This window comes from Staurois parvus, unplaced genomic scaffold (assembly GCF_062004578.1).
Source record: "Staurois parvus isolate SC_StPar_1 unplaced genomic scaffold, SC_StPar_1.0 ptg000355l, whole genome shotgun sequence".
Lineage (NCBI taxonomy): Eukaryota > Metazoa > Chordata > Amphibia > Anura > Ranidae > Staurois > Staurois parvus.
Window position 1 is genome coordinate 1,030,674 of NW_028318151.1, and position 27,262 is coordinate 1,057,935.

A 27,262-nucleotide genomic window follows, 5' to 3' on the forward strand; every position below is an offset into this window, starting at 1 on the left:
AGACTCTAAGAAAGTTGCAGACTGAATTTACTTCTCTTTGACCTTTATTAAAGACTAAGTTTCTTTGGAATTTCTTTACTTTGTTTTACTAAAGTTCTCAGTTTTGTTCTAAATCAGATTGTGACTACATAAAAAAATAGAAAAAAAGTGCAAAGTAAAAATTCGATCAGTCTTATTAATTAATTTTTAACTTTGATTTGTCTCTTTTTTTGGAGGGGGGGGGGTGGGTGAAGAATATTTGTGACATATACAATGTGACCCTGGACCTGGTATGATTGGAGAGCCCTGCTCCACTCCTGGATGGTTACACGGTCTCACTTCTACATGGACTCTGTCAGTATAACCATGTGACCACTAGAGGGCAGTGTGACATTATCTCCGGTCTCAGGAAGTGGAAGGGACGAGTGACCTCTCTATAGTGAGGAAGGACGGTGGGTGACACGTGTGTGCTGTGGGGGGCTGTGTTGTCTGTTCTTGTGCACAGGATATGCAGGAAACTGTTTATGTTTCATTTATGCTGGAAGCCATTGCACCTCGCCTGGTACCATGAGAATGAGTGTCTTACAAACCATCATGCTGACTACACAGACTGGTGCAGGGAGAGGTGTTGCTGTGTGGTCAGGTATATAATGTGTACACCCCATGTAGCAGGATGCAAGGACAAAGCTCATTTCTTCAAGTATTCAGCGGCTAGAGCTGTCATGGACAAGGATGGGCAGGGGGGCAGGGTGAGGGCTCATTCACACTCTGCATAGAGTTCTCCTTGAGATGTGTATCTGGGGGTGTTTATGTAGGACTGCTTGTACACAGAAGGCCAGCCTGTGGCTGTATGCTGGTCATCCTATGAGTGCTTACCTGCATGTGCAGTTGGATTAGGGTTGCCACCTCATTCCTTTAAAACCGAACACATTAATTACACAGGTTCCGGGGCTAATTTATTGCAGATTAGGCACTGAGTTTAACCCTCCTGAGTAACGCTGCACCCAAATTAAATGTATGTCCTTTTTTCCCCACGAATTGAGCTTTTTCAATTTGATCACCTGTGTGGTTTTTATTTTTTGCGCTATTAAAAAAAAGACTGACAATTTTGAGAAAAAAAACAATATTTTTGACTTTTTTTCTATAAAAGTCTAGTAAACAAATGAAAAAAAATCAAATTTCGTCATAAATTTGGGCCAAAATGTATTTTGCTACATGTCTTTGCTAAAAAATAATCCCAATATGTGTAAATTAATTGGTTTACGTGAAAGGTATAGCATCTACAAATGACGGAATATATACTGGAATGGTGGAATATATACTGGAATTTTTTTTTTCACTAGTAATCAGTGACTTGCGGTGGACATTCTGACATGGGGAACTGACTTGGTGTCAGTGACATCCCCAGTGACACCAATACAGTGATCAGTGCTAAAAAAAAAAAAGCACTGACACTGTACTAATGATACTGGGCAGGAAGAGGTTAACATGAGGGGCGATCAAAGAGTTAGCTGTGTGTTGTTTTATTTTCCCAAAAATAGTTTACTGATATAAGAGCAGACAAGATAGCAGCATATAGAGCACATACAGCTATAAATCACATTCAGAACATGGACATGACATGTTGTCTCCCGTTTCGCAGACGGTACTCATTGTAAACTGTAATTCAAGGCCATGTGGAATGGAACAGTACATCAAACATTACAACCAATGGATACGCAGAGGAAAGAGAATATTAGCAATGTAGGTGTGTATGATCACGTCTTGAATCTCCACATTTAGGTATGATGGAGTGGTAGGAAGAGTAGGGTATGGAGGGCACTGAATGTTGTGGACGCCCTGGCTTACTTATTCATAACTTTAGTGTATGATATAGTTGCGGTGAGTCATTTTTGTGTTAAGGTAGGTGTATTCTGGTTGGTGGTGAATGAATGATAAGGTGGAGTGACAGGTGTGAAAAAAAGAGAGATGGGAAAGAAGAACTGAACGAAAAAGAGATGCAGGATGAAATGGTGGGGGAATATGGGGGAAGAAAGAAAAGAGAAAAAAAAAAATTTTTTTATGGGGGGGAGAAGTAAGGTTATGCGGAGGTAGCGTGTACAGGTACTAGAAAATTAAGATGGAGTACATCCCCGAGTATTAGCCAAGCCAGAGTGTGTTGTTTTACTGTGTGCTGTGTGTTGGTGCGTCCCTATAATTATTATTATACAGTATTTATAAAGCGCCAACAGTTAGCTCAGTGCTGTACATTACAAAGGGAGACAGAACATGCGACAGTACAGTAACAATACAATGCAATACACGAGGGGTTCGAGGGCCCTGCTCTTTCGAGCTTACAATCTAGGAATCACACTGCTTTAGATGGCTGTTCTGTGCACAGCCGTCCAAAGCAGTAGGCACAAGCTGACAGGGAGGAGAGCTGTATTGTTTATGTACAGTTCTCCCTGTCAGAGATCCTCGTCAATCACCCGCCAGAACCTGGTGATTGACAGCCGCAGCCACGAATGGTGGCGCGGGTAGGGTACACACCCTCCCCCCTACTTGGAAATGCAAAATCACATATATACATGATTTTGCACACCGTGCCTCCCTGTAGCAGTATATCTGCTATAGGGCGCTCGGGAAGAGGTTAAATACCATCTTAATCATTATTATTATGTGTTCGGTTTTAAAGGGATGAGATGGCAACCCTAGGTTGGATGTGCACCCCAGGACCAACACAGTTTGCATGCAGGGCCGCTTATCCATCCAAACCCAGGGAAGCCTTTTAATGTGCAGCTTCCAGCATCTGTGCAGGTTGCTGCAGAGATCAATTTTGTTTTGTTTGTTTTTTTAGCAGTGTACGGCTCTCCCGCTGGTGTATTTTTTTTTTTCTATCCATTACAATTACCTTAACCCTTGGGGAGTATCTAGCCAAACTTACATTTCTATTGCAGGATGAAAATCTGACATGTATCTTAGTAAAGACTTCTTAGAAAATCAGTGAGCCAATCACGCCAGCAGGAAATAAAGATTTTTGGAGGCATTCTGTACACAAACTGTGTGTAGTCCACCACCAGGTTGCCATATTGCATTGAATTGACAATTACCGTGCTGCAGATTAAAAAGGAAAGGTCATTTTTATATTACGACATGGCTTGCGTAGCAATTGTATGTGATAGATTTATATATACGCAATATGTATAAAGGTTGTTCCGATACCAGTTTTTATCGACAAATATGAGTGCCAATACTTGTTCTCAAATACCGATTACCGATACTTTTGTGGTGCAATTTGAACCCATAGAAAATTAATGGGTCAAATCGTACCGCATCCGCAGAGAAACTGCATGTAATTCAGGAATCGCGCCGCATTCCTGTTCAAAGCACATGTGATTCTTTGCACTGGGATTTGAGCCTATTCATTTTCTATGGGCTCGAATCTCCCTGCAAGGGTATCGGTTTCAAGTAGCAGAGCAGTAAACGAGCCCTTAAAGAATAAGTTCCTTTCAAAAAAAAAAATAAATGCATATATTTTTTGCAGGAAAAAGAAATGTGCATTTATTTTTTTTTTTCCTGCAGGAGCCTGAAAAGCATTGCACCTGTAATTAGTGGATCAGGGATGCAATGTCAGGCTTCTGCAGACAATCCCTGCAGCTTTCAGCTTTTCGTACCTTCATATGGACTGCCAGTTACAAAGCTGCAGGGCTTGTGAATGAACTACAAGAGTGCTCATCAGAACTACAAGCCATCAACTGCAGTGGCTGATGGTGGTTGTAATCTATCCATTCAAAGGAAACTGAATGAATGATGTTGCTGTGTGGACAAAACTCTGCATGAACGTGCTGTTATTAAATTGTGACAACAGGTGTGGGGAGCAGATCCTTCACCCGCTATCATACCCAGAGGGGTGAGGAAAATTGGCAGCAGGACCTGGAACATGCAACATGTTCCAAAAAGTGAACTTCTTCTTTAACCACTTGCCTTCTGGAAGGATTTACCCTCTTCCTGACCGGGCCATTTGTTGCTATGCGGCACTGTGCTACTTTAATTGGCAAGTGTGCGGTCATGCAATGCTGTACCCAAACAAATTTTTTTTTAACTTTCTGTTATAAAATATATCCAATAAAAAAATAAAATCTCTTGATAAATGTTGTCAAAAATGTATTGTAGGACATATCTTTGGTAAAAAACAAACAAAAAAAAAAAATCTCAATGAGTGTATGTTGATTGGTTTGTGTGAATGTTCTCACACCCTTATGCACTTGAGAACAGAGGTTTAGTAATCACTTATATAAAAAAAAGAAGTGTGTGTACACAATCGTATGTTTTGCCTTGTAATTCTATTTTAACCAGTTCCTACGCAGCCTATAGTACAGTGACAGATCCAGCTGGACGTCATATGATGATCGCCGCTGCTCTACGGCGAGATGTATGTATTGTCTATTGCCAGTACCATGTGACCGCTGTGATCAATCACAGCAGGTCACACGACACTTGTAAACAATGGATGGCTTCCTTTCATGTCATCCATTGTATACAATTGTATTGCTAGCTGTGATTGGTCACAGTGTATTATAAAAAAAATAGTTGGAGTGGGAGGATGTCATATGACATCCTCCCAGAACGAGAGAACCGCCTTGCGCCCGTCATTTCCTTATATGACGGGCGGGAGGCGGTTAAAAAAAAAAAGTTGAACTTTTTTTTTTAATTACTTAGTTTTCCAAAAAATTATGACAAAAAATTACAACTTCAAAAAATGTGCCATGCCTCTTACTAAATACCTCAGACTATCTACAAAAAGGGAGAATTTGGGGGATATCTGTACTGCTTTGGTATTTTTGGGCCTCAAGACATGACGTCAGCAGTACAGTAGGAATGATCGATTTTTAGATCTATACCTTAGTTTGTGGACTCTATAACTTACCTGCAGACTAAGTAATATGCACTGATTTTGGTTATTTTCACCAAATAAATGTAGCAGAATACATTTGGGGCTAAATTTATGAAGAACAATAATTTATTTGCAGAATTTTCTAACAATCGAAAACTTTTGTTTACTTAGCAGAAAAATAAAAAGCCCAGTGGTAATCAAATACCACCAAAAGAAAGCTCTATTTGCGTGAACAAAATGATAAAAATCTAGTTTGGGTACAGTGTTGCATGACCGCACAATAAGCATTCAAAATGCGACAGCTGAAAATTGGCTTTGGCAGGAAGGGGGTAAAAGTGCCCGGTATTGAAGTGGTTAAACTGAATGGGTTGTGTTACAAGGTAAGGGTTCACATATTCTTTAAATAGAAATTTCTGTGTGTGATGCTCATATGCAGGTAAAGTGGAATTAAAGGCACAAATAATTAGTTCCAACAGTCCGATGCATGTGAGGTCCCTCACCGGCATTGGCATCTTTTCCATGTGTTCCTTTGGGTGCCGATCTTGAGCAGTTTTGATTGCCTGGTTCATATGTGCGGGAGTACTGTCATCCCAGCACACTGGCAGTGTGTAGGAATGTAACCTGAGCTGTGCATGCGGAGATCATTGTATATTCCACAGAGGAGTGCAATCAGGCAGGTAAGTGCACATTGCACGTCTCTTATGCAATAAAAAGCCTGCCTGTTCGCAGTTCTTTATTTTTCACATTTAGCTCTGCTTTAAAGCAGAACACCAGGTTTCAGTGAACTTTAGTTTACTTCACTTACCTTAGGTTCACACTGATGCGGTCCGGAATTTGCAGCGTTTCTGTGTGAATTCTGCTCCGCCTCAGAATCACATCCCGTTCATGCAAACCGCTGCGGGTGTGTATGTTAAGTTAACAACACCCCGAAATCAGTCCGCAAAACGCGGTACGATGTGCAGAATTGGATCGCATAGGTGTGAATACCCATGTGATCCGATTCTGGTGTGGACCAAGAAAAGGGTCCTGCACCTTTTTGGTGCTGGTGCGATGTGATTAGAGCCATACAAAATGTATGGCTTCAATCGCACCGCACACAAATCGCATGTGATTTGCACAGGAATGCGGTGTGCTTCCTGTGCGATTCACATGCGATGTACCGCACTGCATATATGTGAACCCGGGATAACAGATGCAGCAGCTGTGAGAGCCATATAAACTGTATGTAGCTTCAAACAAATACAGTATACAGTGATGTGTTCTGGTAGAGGGACTAGAAATCAAGTCGGGCTAAGTGCTACTCAGCCATTCCAAAGGAGCTTTGTGTTCTATGAATGCATACAAAGCTTCCTCTGATAGGCTGAGGTGGGCAGATGACATCAAGATTTCCACCTCAGCCAATCAGAGGAAACCTTGTATTCATTCATATGGGAAGCCCCCACACCGCTGCCAGAACACAGCGCTGTATACTGTAGGTAGCTGATGCTAAATGCAGTTTATACAGTGCCCACATCCAGTGCATCTATTAATGAAATAAATGGTTTGTGTGGACCAGCTTGTTCCAAACCAAGCTCACTGAAAGTCCACTTAAACTGGCAATCGGCTTTAAGTTCCACTTAATCTGATGTTGCATTATATATGCCAAATAATAGTAGGAAAATTGCTTCTTTTTTTTTTCATTTTTTGGCTTCTCTCTAATTAAATCTAAAATAAAAACATCTACTAAATTCAAGACCTCATTGTCTCAAAATGGGTACATAAAAAAACATTTCCCAGTCCAAAGGGGGAAAGATTGTTACTTAAAATATAAGTACATTTTCAAACAAATGTGCTCATCTGTTTTTGTTTTTCCTCCTACTGACCTAAATTACCCCCTTTTCCCATACATATTTACCTCCATGCCATAGCAGTTAGATCCCTCTGAGTATATCTCTGTGCTAGCTGCGCCTGAGCATTATTTCCCTATAGACGTCAGAACTGCCTTATTTCTGCCTTTTTTAAGAGAATTTTAGTTGTTTGTCACACTGATTTATTGTCTCTAAACTTTGGGTTGCCTAATTAGATGAGGAGTTCTAAATTTACTGGCTGCGTGCTTGTTGCCCTCATTTTCTCTGACACCCCTTTTTCGCTGCCAGAGCCATTTTTGAATTTTGTACTCGGCTAAAAAAATCTTTAGGCCTGAAGATTATACAAAACCCCCAAACATTATATAGTTTAGAAAGCAGACACTCTAGAGCAGGGGTGGGCAAACTTTTTGACTTGAGGGCCGCAATGGGTTCATATATTGGACCCGGGGCCGGACCAAGAGTAGATGAATGATGTGTATGTGTCATCCATAGTAAGTATAGTAATATTCCCCCATAGTAAGCATAGTAATTAATCCCCCATATAGTAATTAATCCCCCATATAGTAATTCATCCCCCATATAGTAATCCATCCCCCATAGTAATTCATCCCCCATAGTAATTCATCCCCCACATAGTAATTCATCCCCCACATAGTAATTCATCCCCCACATAGTAATTCATCCCCCATATAGTAATTCATCCCCCATATAGTAATTCATCCCCCATATAGTAATTCATCCCCCATATAGTAATTCATCCCCCATATAGTAATTCATCCCCCATAGTAATTCATCCCCCATAGTAATTCATCCCCCATAGTAATTCATCCCCATATAGTAATTCATCCCCTCTATAGTAATTCATCCCCTCTATAGTAATTCATCCCCCCTATAGTAATTCATCCCCCATAGTAATTCATCCCCATATAGTAATTCATCCCCCCTATAGTAATTCATCCCCCCTATAGTAATTCATCCCCCCTATAGTAATTCATCCCCCCTATAGTAATTCATTCCCCATATTAATTAATCCCCCATATTAAGTCCCCAAGTCCCCCCTGTGTCAATTCACTTACCTTTACTCCGCGCGTTCCTCTCGCCGTATTCCCGCGCCGTTCCGGTGTAGCATGAAAATCTGTCTCCTATGAGGATCTGTCCCCCTCGACGTATCTGCGCATGTGCCAGTTTCAGGTATTAGCAGCCGATCGGCGATCTCCGGCACATGCGCAGATACGTCGAGGGGGACAGATCCTCATTGGAGACAGATTTTCATGCTACACCGGTCTTCAGGGCGGACTGTGAGAGGAGCCTAGCGGGAGCCTAGCTCCGCGGGCCGGATTAAAAGGTCCGCCGGGCCGTATACGGCCCGCGGGCCGTATACGGCCCGCGGGCCGTAGTTTGCCCATTGCTGCTCTAGAGAATAAAATAGTGGTAGTTGAAAATTTTTATGTCACATGATGTTACTGCAAAGGTCTAGAAAACACAACATTTCAGTAAAAAACACACTTACACCCCGGTCACATCAAAGCCGATTTTGAAATCGTGCAACTTACAGTGAAGTCGCATGATTTCCAAGTCGGGTGACCTGCCGATTTCAGTTGCGATTTGCAAGACATCTGACACAGATGTCTATACAAATCGCAACAAAAGTAGTGCATGTACTTCTTTAGAAATCGATGCGGATCTGACCAAGTCAGAACCGCACCAATATGACCGCTCTAATTGCAGACAATAGGGTGCAACTTGGCATGCGATTTGCATCACAGGAGTGCAGTTCGTTCCACACTCCTGTGGCCCATTTGCAGATGACAGCGGATTTAAGCTGTCTGGGGTAAGATCCTGACTTCAGGATCCACTCCAGAGTCTGGAGCAGCACCTGGCTGAGCCTCTCATTCACTGAGAACCTGAGCCAGCCACTTCCTCCTCCTCCAGAGCCCAGCACTCCTGTGAGTGCCCCGGGAGGGGCAGAGCAGGCAGAGGTGGCTGACAGTCGCCGCGGCGGCGGACGGACACCTAGGTAAGTATAATTGAGGGGGGGAGGAAAGCCCATTCTTTTCTTTTAACTTTTTATTTTCATCACATAGGGGATACAAAGTCCCCTATGCAGGGGCGGACTGACCATTTGGAAACTCGGGCACTGCCCGGGGTCAGTAGGGGGCCCCATGAGATGCCCCTGGTACTTTTTTCATAGGCTTTTTTGAGTTTGGGCAAGGACACAGGGGCCTCATGATCCCTTATTGCTCGGGGGCCCCATGAGGTGTCAGTCTGCCCCTGCCCCTATGTGATGATTTTTAGATGACAAGATCTCTTTCATGAGACATTCCGGGTCTAAAAGACCCTGCATGTCTCCTCTGGGCTTCACTGGATGTATTGCAATGCAGATCACATTGCAATACATATTTCCCTGGCTACTGACAGCATTGACCCGAAAGTGATTTCATACACGTCGCCTTCCAGGTCACAGCAAGGGTCCACCCGTTGCCATCCACCATGTCAGCCCCGAGCCCGTAGATGGGCACGCAGAGCCCGGAATACATGGCGGGAGTGGGTTAACATGAGGGGTGTTCAAAGGGTTAACTGTGTGGTGGGAGTGTTTTACTAGGGGCGGTGTGATGGTGCTTCACTGTAATAACACTGCTTTGGATGGCTGTGCTGTGCGCAGCCATCCAAAGCAGTGTGCCAGAGCTGACAGGGAGGAGAAATGTTGGTAAACAAAACAGTTCTCCCCGTTGGAGATCCTCGGAAATCACCGGGCGCCGGTGAGTAATCACCGGCCGGGACCAGGTGATTAGCAGCCGTGGTCCTGAATGGCGGAGCGGGTAGGGCGCACCCGTGCTGCTCTGTAGTAGTATTTCTGCTATAGGGCGGTCGGGAAGCCGTTAAAGGTGTTTATTTTTAACTGCTGCTGCCAATTTGACAGCAGTGCAAGTGTACACCCCTGAATGTAGACAGCGTGCACTAAAGGCTGTGCACCAACAGGACTAGCAAATTGGGAGCAGCTGCTGTGTCCCAGCAGACATGAATGGGACAGCCTGCAATGGGAACAGTTGCAGTACATGCTGCAGTACGCCCATGTGAATGAGGCATAGCCACAGATGAAAATAATGCATGGTGTAAAGCACATGGCACATGTGGTTCAGCTTTCTGTGAACTGGCCCTTTATTCTGCTTATGTGTTGGGTGCAGGACCAATGCTTGCCATGTCTATAGGTCACTGTGCTCAGCTGCTCAGCCACCAAATGTAATAAAGAAATTGTATATAGTGATCAGATAACTCTGATGCCTTTTCAGCAGGAAAGTGGTTTATCACAGCCATGATTAAGTACATTCTTGTGTAAAACATGTCAGCGTTATCTGACCACTGTGTGCATGCTGTATATGTTCTATACTGATAACCATTTTGGAGGCAGAGCAGCTAAGCGCGGACCTCATTCTTGACGAATGTGAATGTGCTGTGTAAGTGCAAGTGTACAATCCAAACTCGCACGTTCCTGTGTTAAACATGGCTGTGTGTTTAAGTGGGTGCTGCAGCAACCGTCGGCTGGAACCAAACATGCTGTCGCTCATTGTTTATATAATACAGCGCTGCTTTCAGCTGATACTTTTATTACAATCTGGGGAGTACTATGATACACCTGTGACCTCAATGTTTATATCCCCAGGAATGCTGTTTATACATACCTGATTATTGTATGGTTTATTTATTTTCGCAGTTTATAATGTTTGTTTACATTGATTTGAATGAATTTTTGGAGGGAACATGACATCATGGGGTGGGTCCGGGCTCATTTTACTTCTTCCTGATTGGTGAATGGTTTTCTTAAATAGTTTTCCAGTATCACATTGTCACATGCCTGATGAAGGGGTCCTGCGAGACTCTTAAACGTTACCTTGCTGTAACTATGTGATCGTTCATTAAATCTTTTGGACCCATATTGGTGATCTTCAGTGTGCTGGTGATATTCTTCTGTGCTGTGTAAGTAACCCATAACAACTAAGAAGATTTCAGTTTACTGATGGATTAGTTAAGTATGATTGGTTATCCCAGGTTACTGCACTGTGCACATTACCATGGTTCCTTTCACAGCCAGAAATTATATTGAATGCTTCCCCAAAAGGGGAAGTTCTGCTTTTAAGCCTTTTCCCCCCCACCGCTCCCCATTAAGGATTGGTACCTTTGTGGAGCTGGTACCCGAATTTGACAGGCACCTGCTCCCACTTCCGCTGCGATCGCCTAGGTGATTGAAAGCGGAATTTGTCCCCCCCCTCTCCCCGTAGTCTTCTGGGACATGTGACAGGCCCCAGAAGACTATGGGACCATTCACAAAGCACAGCGCTTCTCACGTGTGCACAGTGGCCCACACTGAAGATGCCATAGAAGAGGATGGCCAGTGAAACCAGCCGTGGTGAGGACACCGCTGGACTGAGGGACAGGTAAGTGGCTGTATTTTACAAGTCAGCAGCTACAGTTTTTGTAGCTGCTGACTTTTATTTATTTTTTTCCAGCTGGAACTCCGCTTTAACCTCCCTAGCGGTCTGATTATATCAGTATTTCTGTGCTCAAAGCAGTACATTTTTTTGCATGGAAATATGTAGTTTTTTTATTGTAGGCCTGTAATTTTTAGGAATAACTCACTGAAATCTGTCCGAACAAGAGTCTAGTAAACATCCCGGGTATGTTAAAATTTGGAACACAAAATCATAAATTATAATTTAATAAATAATCATAAAAAATAATATAATAATAATTTTAATTCAATAATATAATCAAACCAAAAACACTGAGATTTGAAATAGAGCGCCAAGTTCACACATCACTGAGCAAAGTCGCAGAATCGTTTTCAGTGTCTGATGACGAATTTCCCCACAAATCATTATCACTCAATTCTGCAAGTAGTTCTAATTTACTATCGCTGTTCTCTAGCTGGTATAAAACCGCTTTTGACCTAAAGGGACGCTTTTTGGACGCCATGGACATTTCTCAGTTTCCAGGCAGAAAGAACAGTAAATATGCAGGCAGGGCACAGGACAAAGCACTAGGGACAAAATGTATGTGAAATGGTTTGATACAGTAATGTTTTACTATGAGATTTTAGTGTATTTAGTGAATGTCACTTTTTGACATTTTTAAATTTCCTGCTGCTCCATCCCCGCGTGTCCCGACGTCACAGGGAACAGAACCCGGAAGACAGATGCCGGCAACGGCCGGAGGACATGGCCGGGGACGCTGCAGGGGACGCTGCAGGGGACACATTGCAGGAGCGCAGGTCAAGGTAAGTGCAGAAGGGATCCCAGAACAACGCTGCAGGGTATTCCCGAGTGTAGCTCGGGGTTACGACTTGTGGTGCTGAAACTTTACCCCGAGCTACACTCGGGAATACCTCCAGGGAGGTTAAGTATAGATTAGAAGGGAAAGATCTAGGTTTCTCCCTAAAGTGGAACTATCGTCTGCATTACTTACCTCCTCTCTAATGGTCACATGTCTGCAAAGACCCTCGCTGGCACCTACATCTTCCGGGTGTCGGTCGTTAGCTGTCTTGATTGGTTGGCAATGCATGTCTCTTCTGCGATGAATAGCCTGCATTGTAACCTTTTTCATTTTGACTTTAAAATATCCCTAACTTCTACTTGCTGAACGCGTGGTTCTATGAACTGTCTATTGGGGAGAGTAGGACATAGAGCAACATGAGGTGGTGGTAAAATACCAATTAAGAAACAGAAAATTTCAAGGTTTCATTATGTGAAAAGTACACATATTTGTGAAGTTAACATTTATTATGAGAAAATTATCATGAATCACAACAAAAGTAGTTCAAATGTCATATGCATTTTCAGCGTGCGCTGTGAGACACACTTCAGGAGTCTGCGGCCTACTTTTGCTTGAATAAAAAAATGTGGGAGATCTAACAAACGGGGCCCGAAATCTCAGTACATTGCACTAACCTTTGTTTGCATTCACTTGTGCAAGTCAATATTCCTATTGTTGTTGTCATCTTGTGACCAAATGTAATGTCAGCATTCAGGAGAAACTTAGCAGCCTATTTGTGGAAATAATCATGCTCACTTGATTTTAAGGCAAAGAGAAAGACAGCAACATTTTCCTGGTTGGCTTTCAGCAGTCACAGCGCAGTGTTGCTGTGTTTCATACACCGTGATAAAGAGGGAGGATTTTACAGCTGACATTATGAAAATGTATGACAATAACTATAAATTGTGTATTGCATTTTACTTAAGCTTAATGGGAAATATTGTAGTTTTCCGCGGCAGGCCTGTTAAAGCTTATGAACAAAGAATATTAGTTGAAAACCAAACTGACTGTAAGTAGACTTGCTTGGATGCATGCAGGTGCGCAGAACAGGGAGTATAATGCATTCGGAAACTGTATCTGAAATGTATTATTATTTTTTATTAACATATGATGTAAAAAGCTCCAACAGTTTTTGCAGCTCTTTGCAAAATAAAGGGAGACAGTACAGCTGCAATAGAATTCGAGACGAGAGGAAAAGGAGGGATTTGCTTGTGAGAATGTAAAATCTTAAAGGGAGGGGAAAGTGTGACAAAAGGTAGTAACTGTGGGGGGGGAATCATTTGATGGAGAAAGTGGAAATTTGGCCTCCCAAAACATATGTATTTTCACTGATCATCTAAAAGTGGACAGAATAGGTGATAGCAGGAGAGGATGGATTAAGGAGTTCCAGAGGAGTTTTGGAGATTGTAGTGAAGTTCTGGAGGCAAGCATAGGAGGAGGTAATGAGGGAGGTGAAGAGAAGTAGTACTTTGGAGGAATGAAGAGGTCTGTTTGGTCGATGTAGCTCAGAGAAGAGTGGTGGATGGTTTTGTATGCTGTTGTACGTTGTCAGTGGAGTGATTGGCAGAGAGGGGTGGTGAATATTAGGCAGTTGGTAAATTGTTTGGTCTCACAGCAGCATTTATAACAGACTGAAGAGGGGGTCGCTGATGTAAAAGTAGGACAAAAAGGAGGGAGTTGCAGTAGCCAAAGCTAGAGAGAACAACAGAGTGAATAAATATCTCTGTGGTGCTATTAGTTAAAGCGCTAGTAAACTCCGCTTTTGAAGTTGTATCTACAGGTAAGCCTATAATAAGCTAAATGGTAGAAAAACTACGCTTAAAGCTCAGCATTAAACAAAAATGAAAATCAAAACTCCCACAACTACTCACAAACACAATACCAGTGCTGAATAAAAAAACAAATGTGAACAAATACATTTGTATTTTTTAAGCCTATAATAAGGCTTACCTGTAGGTACAGTGAATATCTCCTAAACTTGTGCTGTTTAGGAGATACTCACACTGGATGCAGCCGGTGACATCACCGACGCATACGCTCTGAAGGGACGGCATACTAATACTCATGCTGTCCCTTCAGAACAGTGTGACGTAAACCATGACTCCCATGTGCATGCGCAGGAGTAGTGCCAAGGGAGTCACGGTTTACGATGACTTGCCAAGTTGAGCCAGGAATTTTTCTGTTTTGCTGTTTGACATGCGTCGCCCTTTCATATGCTCCTTGTTGTGAAGGCTAGTTAGACTGAGGCAGTGGCCATTGTTTGTACTGGGGAGTGGTGGAAGCCCTGTCAGTGGTGACAGCACAGCTGGAGGGCTACATCCTTAAGTATTTCATATTGTGCCAATATGCAATGCATACTAGCACATTATGCCATTGCCTTGGAGGAATGTTTTGAAGAGCAGCAGTTTATTACTGCTTTAAAAAGGGGCGTAATTTGGATATGTTACAAGGGTAAAGGGTGTCAAAATTTTAATATACTTTCTTCATTCTCTCTTATATGGGCATGTGGTTCAGTGGCTGCATACTGTAGTGGCCAAATCTTTAAATGCCTTATATGGTCCGTGAATAGGAACTAAAATAGTCTGGCTTTCAGGTGGTTAGGAATAAATTATACAATAAAAATGTAAGCTAAAAAGGATAAGAATTCAGCAGTCAAGCACGGAATAAGATGTATATAATTATAATAAAAACCTATTACACTTACAAAGATTGTTAGCGTAAGTGCTTGTAAAAAGCCCCTAATACTTAACAAACCCCCACATGGCAGCCAGCGGTGATACTATATGTTAAATAGTCCAGTTGCTGCAGTGGAACAGGTGGCAAACATCCTATGTTCTCCACTGCAGCAACTGAACCAGGGTTTGTCAACTGGGGTTCCGCGGAACCATAGAGGTCCCCAGTGATTCTGCAATGATCTACCAGTCAGTCACAGGCAGCTGAAGGGTAGATTGCATTCCTTCTGCTGACACATGCAGAGCTAGGCAGGGAAGTGACTGTGATACTGTTAGCTGTGGGGCGCTGTTCCCCGCTGGTCTCTCCTTTCCTATCCATATCAGGTGCTTGTATGTGACATCACCTGGGATGGACAGGAGAGGCCATCAGGAAACAGTGCGCCTCAAGAGGACTGATCACAGCTGCTTCCCTGCTATGCCCTGCTATGCTCTGCAAATGAAGGAAACCAGTACTGTAATGTACCATGCCGTGTGCCCCAAGTAATGTGCTCAATGTGTTATGCTATGCTGTGTGCTACATAATGTGCCCCATGTAACATGCCCTGCTCCCACATAATGTGCCCTGCTTCCCCCATGTACTGTGTGTAGTGTCTTCTCCTGCCCCTGTACACTGTATATCTCAAGTTGGACCCATAATTGAGCATCTGTGCAGAAAAAGAAAGCACACATTTTCACATTTAGATAGGTACATTTTAATATTGATTCTAATATGTAATACTGTTTCTAGAAATAATTGCTTATATCAACAGCTCGCTGATCATACCAATGTTCCATGTGAACATTATTTCAGAGGTTCCTCAAGATCTCAAACTTTTTGTCAAGGGTTCCTCCAAGGTAAGAAGCTTGAAGAAACCCAGAACTTGACTATTTGACATCCAACTTACCGCTGGACAGGTTGTAGAGGCTTCAAAGACTACATTGTGAACCTTTGCAAGTGCTTCCTCCAAAGAACTAAGGTATACCGCTCAGGCAAACAATCCAGATCAATCCACAACAGGTGCAGACTCTGGCTTGCCACCACACACGATGCAATAGGAAGACGGGTCAGCCGCACACCTGAGGATAGATGAATATAGTGTATATTTATTGATCCACAAAACACCAGGACATGAATACAGGACCTGTTAACGCGTTTCACGCGATCTCGTGCTTAATCATAACAAAGAAAACAACAAAAGTGCTGTCTTATATAGGTATTAGTAAAGAACACCTGTCCTAATCAGCACTCCTGAATCCTAAGGGTACGCCTACTAATACGTTGTAACAAGACATATAAAACCATTGTATCAAAAGTAGTGATCTCTGAGAACAAGAAGAAAGGAGGAAAAGAAAAAAGTAAAGTGAAGTGGAATAAAAGGAGAAACAAAGAAAGAGAAAAAGAATAATGGATAAAAATAATTGTGAAAAAATAATTATGAAAAAATTATAAATGAAAAATAGAATAACAAACAAATAATAAATATCCCAAGAAGATATGGGCTAAGAAGACACATTTGTAAATAATCAAAAATGTAAACATAAATATATGCAAAAAACGCATTTTGTGTTGAAAAAACACTGCAATATTTGTGTACAAATTGAGAAAACTAATACTTGGCAAAATAACAGATCCATCCTAGTGAATTGACCCTTCAGTTAGAATTACTGATCTTTACCGAGCTATTAGAATGACAGAACATCCAAGAACCTTTGAAGCGTTGTTCTAATCTTTCGTTTTTGTTTGTAAGCACTTCTGAGATTTGAACCTCAATAAATGGCTGCCGTAAATCAAACATAAAATGTTCAACAGTTTTCATGATTGTTTTCAAGCCATGCTGATTTTTCAGCAAAGCAACCAGCAATTTGTCTTTACAGAGACTTGAATCTGACAAGTTGGGTTCACACCCAGAGAACTGTTTTTATACAGCGTATTGATTGGTTAGAAACTTGGATTATCAAAGACCCAGAAAGATTGATAGAGTGTCACTTTTGCTAGATTTTCTAAATGTATTAATACTTGGATTAGACTGGATTGTGGCACTGCAGTGGTAAATCCTGCTCAGGAAAAGGCTGTGTTAAAGCTGCCATTAGCTGGCATTGTGCCGTGAAGCTGAGTTTGTTACTAATTACCCCTAAACTTCAAGGTTACAGTCAGAATCTACAATGTTCTCTCAACTCCGTATGCCAATCTGCCTGTCTCAACTCTACATGAATCAGAGCCTTTATCTTTAATAAGCACCGTGCTTATGTAGTTTAACTTTCTGCCTTTTTCCCCTCTGTACCCTAACAAAGCAGCGGGTTTTAGAACATTAAAAGGCCATTCTTTTGTAGACTCACTCTTTGGGCTGATTTTAATACTGCTTGAAGCGACTAACCATATGCCGCACCTTTTGTGCTTGTCTGGCTTTTGCTTTCTTTGTCATTTAATGAGAGGGTGCTGAGTTAACTATAATGCCTTTAAAAGGTACAGAGAAGCCAGGGGACATGTATGGTATTCAACATCCACACTGGTGACTCTCCTGCTTGGATTGGATCAAAATCATGGTTTTGTTTTGTTATTCATGTATACCTGTCACCTGTGCTAGATAGAAACAGAATGGGATTGATTTACTAAAACTGGAGAATACAAAATCTGATGCTCTACATAGAAACCAATCAGCTTCTGACTTCAGCTTGTTCAATTAAGCTTTGACAACAAACCTGGAAGCTGATTGGTTTCTATGCAGAGCTGCACCAGATTTTGCACTGTCCTGTTTTAGTAAATCAACCCCACTGTCTCAGACATGAATCTGTGCCATTTGATTTTTGGGAAGCCAGGTTTCAAAGCTATAGGCGAAATGATTAAAAAAACAAAGCCATTTAAAAAAACACAATTTCTAAAGTTAGTCATGCCTGCTTCCTAGCTTTAAAATATTCTTCTGTGCATCCATTTGGTCTGGTTATTATTTCTGCTGTAGTGTGAAATGTAAAATTTTCTATTCTGAGTCTGCAATTATTTCACTAGTGAGTTTCTATTCTGCTTCCTAAAACATGCTGACCGATGTATGATTGTCTAGCTGCCCAAACACTACCCTCGCCCACATTCAGACACTGTCGGCTTTAGATTGCATAGACCGCGTGTATGATTTAGTGTCATTCCCTTCTCTATCATTATCAACAACAACAGCTAGTACAGATGCCTCTGTCAGCTTTATGATTTTAGCTGGTGTGCAGTGGCTAATAGGGGTTTTAAAAAAAGGATTACAGCAAATTGCACATAGTATAATTTTGAAATAAGTTAGCATTTAAGTAGGTGTATATAAAGACTCGTACATATCTACATTTCATGGTTTCTATGATTCCTTATATATCTAGATAGATGTAATAAGTGTACTAGAATTTGAACTATATAGCAATTGTTATGTGGACGTTGTTACAGAAAACAAAAAATCTTCTGATTGTTTATTATAGGTGACTGTACTAAACATTGATTGCTTTATTCAGTAAGTCTGTGTCTGTAGTCTTGTGTCCTAGCTGCCATTTTATTTGGCATATCTTCCACTTTTTCTTTCTTTGTTGACCTCTCCTTCTCAAAATGCTAGTGGCCTGGCTGTCACACTGACCCTTTAATACTTCAATTTACAGACCCGGAATAAGTGTGCAGATGTGGGCATCTGATTTTTATCTGACTTTCCTGACCTGCATTCTTGTCCTAGGTCAGGAAATTAGAAAGTATTAAATCAGCATTACAGCCAAGTAACTGGCATTTTCAGGAGAAGGTCAGCACCTTATTATTATTTCATGACTTTGAAGAGAGCCAGTACTGAGAGAATTTTCTGTAGCGCCATTGTTCACTTCAGGCTGAATCACAATTGAATGGAATTTTACAACTCCAAATGCAAAAAAGTTGGGATGCTGTGTAAAATCTACATAAAAACAGAATGCAATGATTTGCAAATCTCATAAACCCACATTTTATTCACAATCAAAAACAAAAAACTTATCCAACGTATAAAGTGAGAAAATGCACCATTTTAAGAAAAAAATAAGGTCATTTTTAAAATTGGCAGCAACATGTCTCAAAAAAATTAGAATAGGCAACAAAAAGCTGGCAAAAGTAATTTGTACTGACAAAGAAGAGCTGGAAGAACATTTTGCAACTAGTTTTAATAATTGGCAATAGGTCAGTAACATGATTGGGAATTAAAAGGACACCTTTGAGAGTGTCTCAGAAGTAAAGCTGGTCCAATATAAAACACAATGTTCTAGACAAGCACTATAATCTAAAAGTAACCTGTATCATGGGTCTAGTCTTTTAAAAACATTCAGTGTTCTCAAAAGAGTTAATAATCTGGGCTTGCTACAACCTTGCTGCACCCAAGTTCAGCGGGCTCTGAATTCTGAAAGCAAATAAACACAGAGAGCGCACAGGCTCTGGTGCAGTACCCTTTAATAAGAACAGTAAAAAGTTAAAACTCAAACTAAATGCACTCACAATGCATAGCATGTCATCCTATAGACTGCTGGAATACAGTTCAACCAAGTCCTTTCACCGTCTCCCTATTAAAGGTCTCGTGACAGTGTGAGTGGTGTGTGTATTCCGTGAGGGCAGCCGCCTCTCCTTCTTTGAAAGAGAGGCAATTTACTTGAGCTGCATGACGTGGAAAGATTGTATTAAACTCGGCAGCACTAGAGGATCACAGTGGGAGTAGCCAGGACTGAAAATTTCAACCAACACATCATCCAACAGTATGAGGGACACTTTTCATTCATCGTACGTACCGGCCCTGTTGCTGATTTGTTTTGTTTTTTTCACTAAACTTAAATTAGACCACCTAACTTCAGTTAAACCACCTGACAATTTGTTTCTAGAAGACTGAAATGGTGAGACCAACTACTGTGTCCATTATAAAGGGGTTCTATTAGTTTACATGGAGCTATAACACCTAAAGGTTTATGAAAGCACTCAAAATCCCTAGTGGAAAGGAACCAAGGCAGCCAGATCGTGTTATTTTTTTTTCATCTTTAATGAGATTTATATCCTGTGTAACTTCTAATGTAATGCTGGGATAGCATAGATCACAATACTGTTAAGAGCTGTACAGTAGTGAGTGCATAGACATTTCTATAGTTGTTCATTGCTATTAAAATGTTGTTAAGCTCTCTGCCACAGTTATCCTACAGGATAGTTGTTTGAGTTGTTTTTTTTTAACTGTCATGGCAAATTGTCATTTCTACCTTTCAAATCGGGTTCTATACCACTGGCTGCATGTCTGGTTGTGTTTTATTTTGTACATTTTGTAAAACATTTGTAAAATATAATTTCTGTTTCCCACTAGCTGTCATTATCAGCCGAGTTTCCATTTTCCAGACTAAAAGGTCTCCCTTTTAGTAATGTACTTACTGCTAGTCCACACTGCTGCATTTTAATGCATTTTCACCCTCATTCAAGACATATGCCCTGACATTGCACATGATGAATAGAAAACTTAGATTGAGTTTATGATGGATGCTTTGTGCAGTCACTAGTTGAGTACTTTAGTACAGTAGAGGCAAACTGTGTGCTGTAGAGAAAATGGTTATAGAACGTTTGATGTGCGCTTGATATTTGGATTTCTGGTCTTCTGAGGACAAGTACTGTATAATACATGTTGATCATGGCAGTGAAAGCAGTTCAAACATACTGTATGCTGTCAGTACAGATGAACTGGGCTAGAACTGAAAGGCCATGGTAGGATAGCCACCCATACAGGAAATATGTAAGGTAAATCATGCACTTAAGAGCCAGAGAAAACATGGGTATGTTTTTATGATATTAATGTAGGAGGACCCATCTGAAAGATCGCACTTAGGAAGAGATCCAGGCAAGGACACTATACAAATATCCCTACCACTCAAAGAAAAACTAAACCTTTATCCATACAACATTCTTTCAACTTTCACAATGGCATGTATTTGATCTTGGGGTGAAAAAACAGAATACGAATGCAATGAGAAATTTTTAAAGATATGAGGTTGTGAAGACACTGAAAACAAACATTGAAAATTATATTTCTCTTTGGTTCATTGATGGACACAGCATCTTCTGTTCTCGACCACAGGGTTATATCGCCACCTACAGGTATAGGACACTAGGCAGAAAACTATAGGCAGTCCTGACTGATATAAACCCCCTCTTTGCATAGCAATCCAGTTCGTTCTGTCTATTGTCAGGAGTAGTGACCTAGCTCCCTGCTGGGACCTGTGGTTACATGAAATTTTTTTCCTGTTTTTTTTTCATGAGTGAAACTTCTATCAACAGCTTGGATGAATGAGGGGCTGAATAATATATCCAGTGGTCACCCCTGCCTGGCCAGCGAGCGCATGCAGACCCTAGCCACGCACTGGGTAGGCCTCAAAACCCCATTTGGGCCGGGGCGGCTGGCGAGTTAACCGTCTCGTGGGGACACATATGACTATGCTCTGGATGTCCGTGTCACAGTGTCTTCCTGGCTGACAGCCCCCACACTTCAGGGGAGAGGTGGTTCTGTCTATGGAGAGTACCCAGAGCTTCCCTGAACTGGTAAATAGATCTCTGCCCCCCCCCCTTCCAGGCAGGACGCAGGTGCTCCTCTTGGGATGGTCAGCTCTGTAGGGCTTTTTTCAGTTTTTGTCTGGCAACCATGTTCCCTATGTTCTTGCTGCCATAAGCGGTGGCCATTTTCTGGCAGCAGCATTTTCTGGCCTGGCAGCACTCCTGTGTGTTTCTGTGGGCCTGCTGTGCCTGGCTTTGGGAGGTGGGGCTATGGGGGCAATGTCTTTGGGGTCTGGCACTGGTTCCTCCTCTAGCAACTGCTCTGTGAGCCCAGCAGCAACCGGTTTCTTGGTGTCTGGCTCTATGTTGTTCACATGGGTTTGGTGGGTAGGGATATGGTGGCCATTTTCTTGTAGTCGCGTGATGGCCTCCCAGCTCTCTCCAGCCTTTTCTGTTCATCAAGTTGTTGCTGTTCCCAGGCTTCCTGACTGCAGTGTGCTCCTTGTTGCTCTTCAGTCTGCCTCTCCTGCTGTGGGACTGCTGGCCTCTCCGCTTTTGCCTGGTGTGATGAGCCCTGGTGCGATGAGCCCTGGTGCAGTATTCCTCCTCTCTGCTGGCCTGGGGTGCGGTGTCCTTTGGGAGTTCCCTTGCAACTAGTGGGCTTCCCTGGTGGTGCATTCTCTGTGGGTCCCTTTTGGAGATGGTCTTGATCAATCAAGACTCCCCACCGGTCCCCTCCTTGAGGTGGCGGGTCCCTCAGGGTCCTTTGTTCCCATTCACATGCTGGTGGCTTTAGGGCAGCAATGGGCAAACTACGGCCCGCGGGCCGTATACGGCCCGGCGGACCTTTTAATCCGGCCCACGGATGTGGCTGTCAGGATGTGTGTAGGCGGGGCAGTGTGACGAACGTGAGGGGAGGGGAGCTAGGCTCCTCTCACAGTCCGCCCTGAAGACCGGAACGGCGCGGGAACACGGCGAAAGGAACGCGCGGAGCAAAGGTAAGTGAATTGACACGGGGGACTTGGCTTACTACTTGGGGGGGAATAGTACTATGGGGGATGAATTAATATTGGGAATTAATTACTATAGGGGGGATGAATTACTATAGGGGGGATGAATTACTATATGGGGGATGAATTACTCTATGGGGGATGAATTACTATATGGGGGATGAATTACTATATGGGGGATGAATTACTATGGGGGATGAATTACTATATGGGGGATGAATTACTATATGGGGGATGAATTACTATATGGGGGATGAATTACTATATGGGGGATGAATTACTATGCTTACTATGGGGGAATATTACTATACTTACTATGGATGACACATACACATCATTCATCTACTCTTGGTCCGGCCCCCGGGTCCAATATATGAACCCATTGCGGCCCTCAAGTCAAAAAGTTTGCCCACCCCTGCTTTAGGGCGTAAGGTGAAGAAGAAGTGACCCCTGCCCTCTTCTGCTTTATCAAGCCACCTCGCACGGCAAAGGTGTTTCCTTACTTTGACAAATTTGTATACAAAGATTGGGAACGTCCTAAGAGACTTTTTGTGGTCCCAAAGTAGTTTGACATGCATTATCCCTTCTGAAGAAGTAGACCGCACCACCTGTTGTGGACCCTCCTATTTTCAGGCTGAATAAGGCTACTTTAATACTGGTGGAGGGGTCTTCGTCCTGCAAGGACCCAGCGGACAGAAAGGCGGAATCGCACGCATGATGCTCTTTACTGCTCTGGTGTCTCAGACCCTTACAGAAAAGGCCAAACTGCTTCGCCACGGCCTGGGCGAGGAGCAAGTTCCCCTGGCTGACATGGAATTGGTGGACCAGCTGATCCAGGGCCTTAAGTTTGTGTGTGATGCTTCCTTGGATGCGGCCCCCTTGCTCTCCAAGCTATCCATTTTGGCAGTGGTGCTTCGAAATGCGCTGTGGCTCAAATGCTGGTCAGCAGACCAGACCTCAAAAAGGCTTTAACGGATTTGCCTTTTCAGGGTGATCAAATCTATGGGCCTACCCTGGATGACAATCAATAATATTACTGGGAGAAAGAGTACCTTTCGTCCACAGTCCAGACAGGGTAAATAGCCGCGTCACAAACACAGCACCTCTTTTTCTGCGCACATCCCCCTGGATCTGCGGACAAGGGCTCCAAGCCTTTCAAGACCCCCATGGGGGGTACTAAGTGCCCCTGGACTGCCCAGCCTGTCAAGCTCGCTGTCAAGTCCTCTTTGGCATGAAGGTACGCCCCCACCTGTGTCCAGGGTGGGGGGTTGTCTGCACTGGTTTGCGGCCCCGTGGATCTCCCTGATTTCCGACAAGTGGGTCCATGACTTTATCCTGTCTCGATACAAAATAGAATTTAAATCCTATCCTCCAGAGAAATTTTTTTCCCCCCAACCTGCACCTCTCCTGCTCGCCTGTGGTCGTCGTATGGGGCTGTGCACAACTTGCTGTGTCAAGGGGTAAATGTTCCGGTTCTGGATGTGGAACGTTTTTGGGGTTCTATTGCAACCTGTTTAGGTTCTGAAAAAGGAGGGATGGTTTCACCTGATCTGGATCTCAAGGCTCTGACCGGCTTTGTGCAAGTGCAGAAGTTCAGGATGTCCATTTGGTCCTTAGTGGCCTCCCTTCACCAAGGGAATTTCTTGATGTCGATAGACATCAAATATGCCTACCTGTACATTCCCATCTGTGCTGGGCACCAGCGCTTCCTCTGTTTCACGGTGGGAGAGGAGCATTATCAGTTTGTGACGCTACCCTTTGGTCTTGCCTTCACTCCTCCAAGGTGTTTGCTCCGGTTCTGGCTTTGCTGAAACAACAGATAATTGCCATGATTGGTTATCTGGACGACCCGCTTCTCTTGATTTTGGAGAAAGTCATGGTGATCACGATCAGCACCTTGCAGGAGTTCAGGTGGATCTTGAATTTCCGGAAATCCACTCTGCTCCCGAGCAGGAAGCTGGTCTATCTGGGACTTGTTATGGACACGGCATTGGCAAGGTGCTTCTTCCACTGGACAAAGTCTGGAAGTGTCAGTCAGCATTTCAGCTGCTGCTTTCCCACAGGTGGTTCTCCCTCCACTGTTGCATATAGGTCCTGGGACTAATGGTATCTGCTTTCCCACAGGTGGTTCTCCCTCCACTGTTGCATATAGGTCCTGGGACTAATGGTATCTGCCTTTCGAGGCGGTTCTGTACACTCAGTTCCATACAAGGATCCTTCAGAAGAAAATCTTGTCCAAGTGGGACAAGCCCCCCAACTCCTTGGACTCCCAGATTCACCTGGATCAAAAGACCAGGATATTGCTACTTTGGTGGTATCGACTTCCTGTCCTTCAGGAGGGAAAATCTTTCTTTTCTTCCACTTGCAATGGACGGTGATTACAGTGGATGCTAGACTGTCTGGCAGGGGAGGAGTGCAGGGAGTGAGCTCGGCCCAGGGTCTCTGGTATTAGTTTTAATGTCCTGGAACTTCAGGCAATCAGGGTATGCCTAGAGCATCTTCAGGGGCACCCTCCCCAGGTCCATTTGGACAATGCCACGGCGGTGGCCTATGTCAACCACCAAGGTGGGACAGGGAGTGTGACAGCATCACTAGAGAACTCCCACATCCTCAAATGGGCGGAGCGTCATACGCCGGCACTCTCTGTTGTGCACATTCCCGGCGAGGACAGTTTGCAGGCATAGTACCTCAGCCGTCAAATGTTGGACCAAGGTAAGTGCTCCCTGCATCCTGGCATGTTTCATCAGATTTGTCTCTGGTGGGGCACTCCAGATATGGATCTCCTAGCATCTCGGTTCAACAGGAAGGTGCCGAGATTCGTGGCCAGGATGAGGGATCCTTTGGCGGATGGAACATTCTCTGCTGAAGTCATGGATCAATATCATCTCATATATGTGTTCCCTCCTCTCAAAACTTTGCCCCGCCTGCTGCGAAGCATAAAGGCCGAAGGCATTCCAGTCATTCTGGTGGCTCCAAATTGGCCCCAACACCCCTGGTATGCTGATGTGGTGCGGCTGGTTGTGGATGCCCCCTGTCATCTGCTGCTCAGGACAGATTTTCTGTCTCAAGGACTGATCTACCACCCTGCTTTACAGTCACTGGCTTTAACAGCTTGCCTATTGAAAGCCAAGTTCTAAAGGACGGGATTGTCTATGTCCGTCATCCCTACCATACTGAAAGCACAAAAGCCTTCTTCCAGGAAGATATACTATTGCTCCTGGAAGGCTCCTATGCCATGATGTGAGACTGTGGGTGTTCATCCCAGATTCCTTCTTGGTGGCTAGGATATTGGCCTTTCTGCAATGGGGCATTGAGAAGAAGTTGGCGTTAAGTACCATCAAGGGCCAGGTTTCTTCTCTGGCCATTTTCATTCAACGTTTTCTAGCCACACACTCCTTGATCCACACTTTCGTTCAAGGAGTTCAGCATGTGGTGCCTCCAGTACACTCCCCATTGCTGCCTTGGGATCTGAATCTGGTTCTTTCTGTTCTTCAACTACCTCCTTTTCAGAATATTAGGGAGATTCCCTTTCTTATGCTGTCCCAGAAGGTAGCCTTATTAATGACTATCACTTCTGCTCGCAGTGTGTCAGAATTGGAGGCCTTTTCCTGCAGGTCTCCTTATTTGGTTGTTCACAAGGACAAAGTGGTTTTCCGTTTGTGCCCTTCTTTTCTCCAAAAGGTGGTCTCTGCCTTTCATTTGAATGAGGACATTGTCCTACCTTTCTTATGTCCTAGTCTTTCTCATCCTAAGGAATTTGCTCTGCATGCCCTGGATGTGGTTCGGGCAATTTGGGTGTATCTGTCTGCTACCAAGTCTTTTCGGAGGTTGAATTCCCTTTTTAGTGATCACGGACAGGCTGAGGAAGGGTTTGACGGCATCCTCTGCCACCATTTCTAGATTAGACAGATGGTGGATCAAGCCTATACCATTAAGGGTCGGGTTCCTCCCTTTCCCGTAACGGTGCACTCTACTCGGGCGCTTAGTGCTTCCTGGGCTACCTGGTTGTCTGTGCACACCTTTACTAAGTTTTACAAGGTGGATGTCCCGGCATCTTCGGATGTTTGTGTAGGCTGCTAAGTTTTGCAGGCATCCATTTCAGATTCTGTTCCCTCCCGGGGGGGTTGTGTGTTCTGGTTGGGCTCTTGTTTTTCTGCTAAGCTCCTGTTCGCCTTGTTTTTTTTCTCCCACCCTTCACTTTGCTGGACACTGCTTTGGGATGTCCCTATGGTTGAGAAAAGAAGATGCTTTGTCCATCAATGAACGAAAGAGGAAATGGGATTATTTTTTTTTTTGCCTAGTTTCCTACTCCTGTAGGTGGCGATATAATTCTATGGTCAAGAATAGAAGATGCTGTGTCCGTCAGTCAACTCGGAGAAAGGGATTTTATGGCGAGTAACAAAAAAATCAATTTTTTTCCTTGTCCAGTGAGGGACAAAGGAAGTCATTCACCTTTTGGGTATACTTCTGCCAAAAGGAAGATTGTACATTTGGCAACTGCAAAACTGTAAGCCAAGCCAAGACTAAACCTTCATACTACCAAATCTTCTGTTAAGAGACTATGTTATTGTTTTACTTTTTGCTAGGACTTTTATTTAATTTTTCTTCAGTCGAGACTCTTCTCTACATCACTGCTAGAGCTGGTCTGTACTATTGCAGCTATTTGGCATAGCTGTTTTCAGCCCATTGTGTCTGGACCCCACTGTACTGGTCATTGTGGGGCTAGCCTGGAAGTGACCATCGGGCACTGGGTTACATGTAAGGTGAATTTTAGACCCTGTTTTGGTAACAAGTTAGCCACAGAAAGCTTGGCATTGGCTTAGACCTTGCCCTATCTCTTAAAACTCACTTTGAAAGTGGGCTGGTCAGTCCTGGAACAGGGAGCTACCACATTTTTATAGAAGGCTTATCTCCTTTAATTTCCCTGTTTCACACATATTTTGCTGTGGAAGGGGTTTACACGCTGTGGGACTGAACACTGACTTCATATACTGGGTATGCTGGGTGGAGTGTGTCTTTCCTGACATACAACGTTGAGAAAG

The 27,262-nt window shown here is 43.3% G+C and overlaps 1 protein-coding gene across 2 annotated transcripts in view; it reads left to right on the forward strand.

Moving 5' to 3' along the window:
• Window positions 1–365: 365 nt before the first annotated feature.
• The window catches only part of CUNH5orf63 (chromosome unknown C5orf63 homolog), a 111,882-nt gene continuing 84,985 nt past the window's right edge, over window positions 366–27,262 (forward strand). The window contains exon 1 of one of the 2 annotated variants that reach the window (XM_089684766.1): window positions 366–431. The gene's annotated coding sequence lies outside the window, so the exon portion shown is untranslated. Of the gene's footprint in view, window positions 432–19,317; window positions 19,471–27,262 lie in introns of those variants that run through there. The other variant, XM_089684767.1, reaches the window with a different exon arrangement.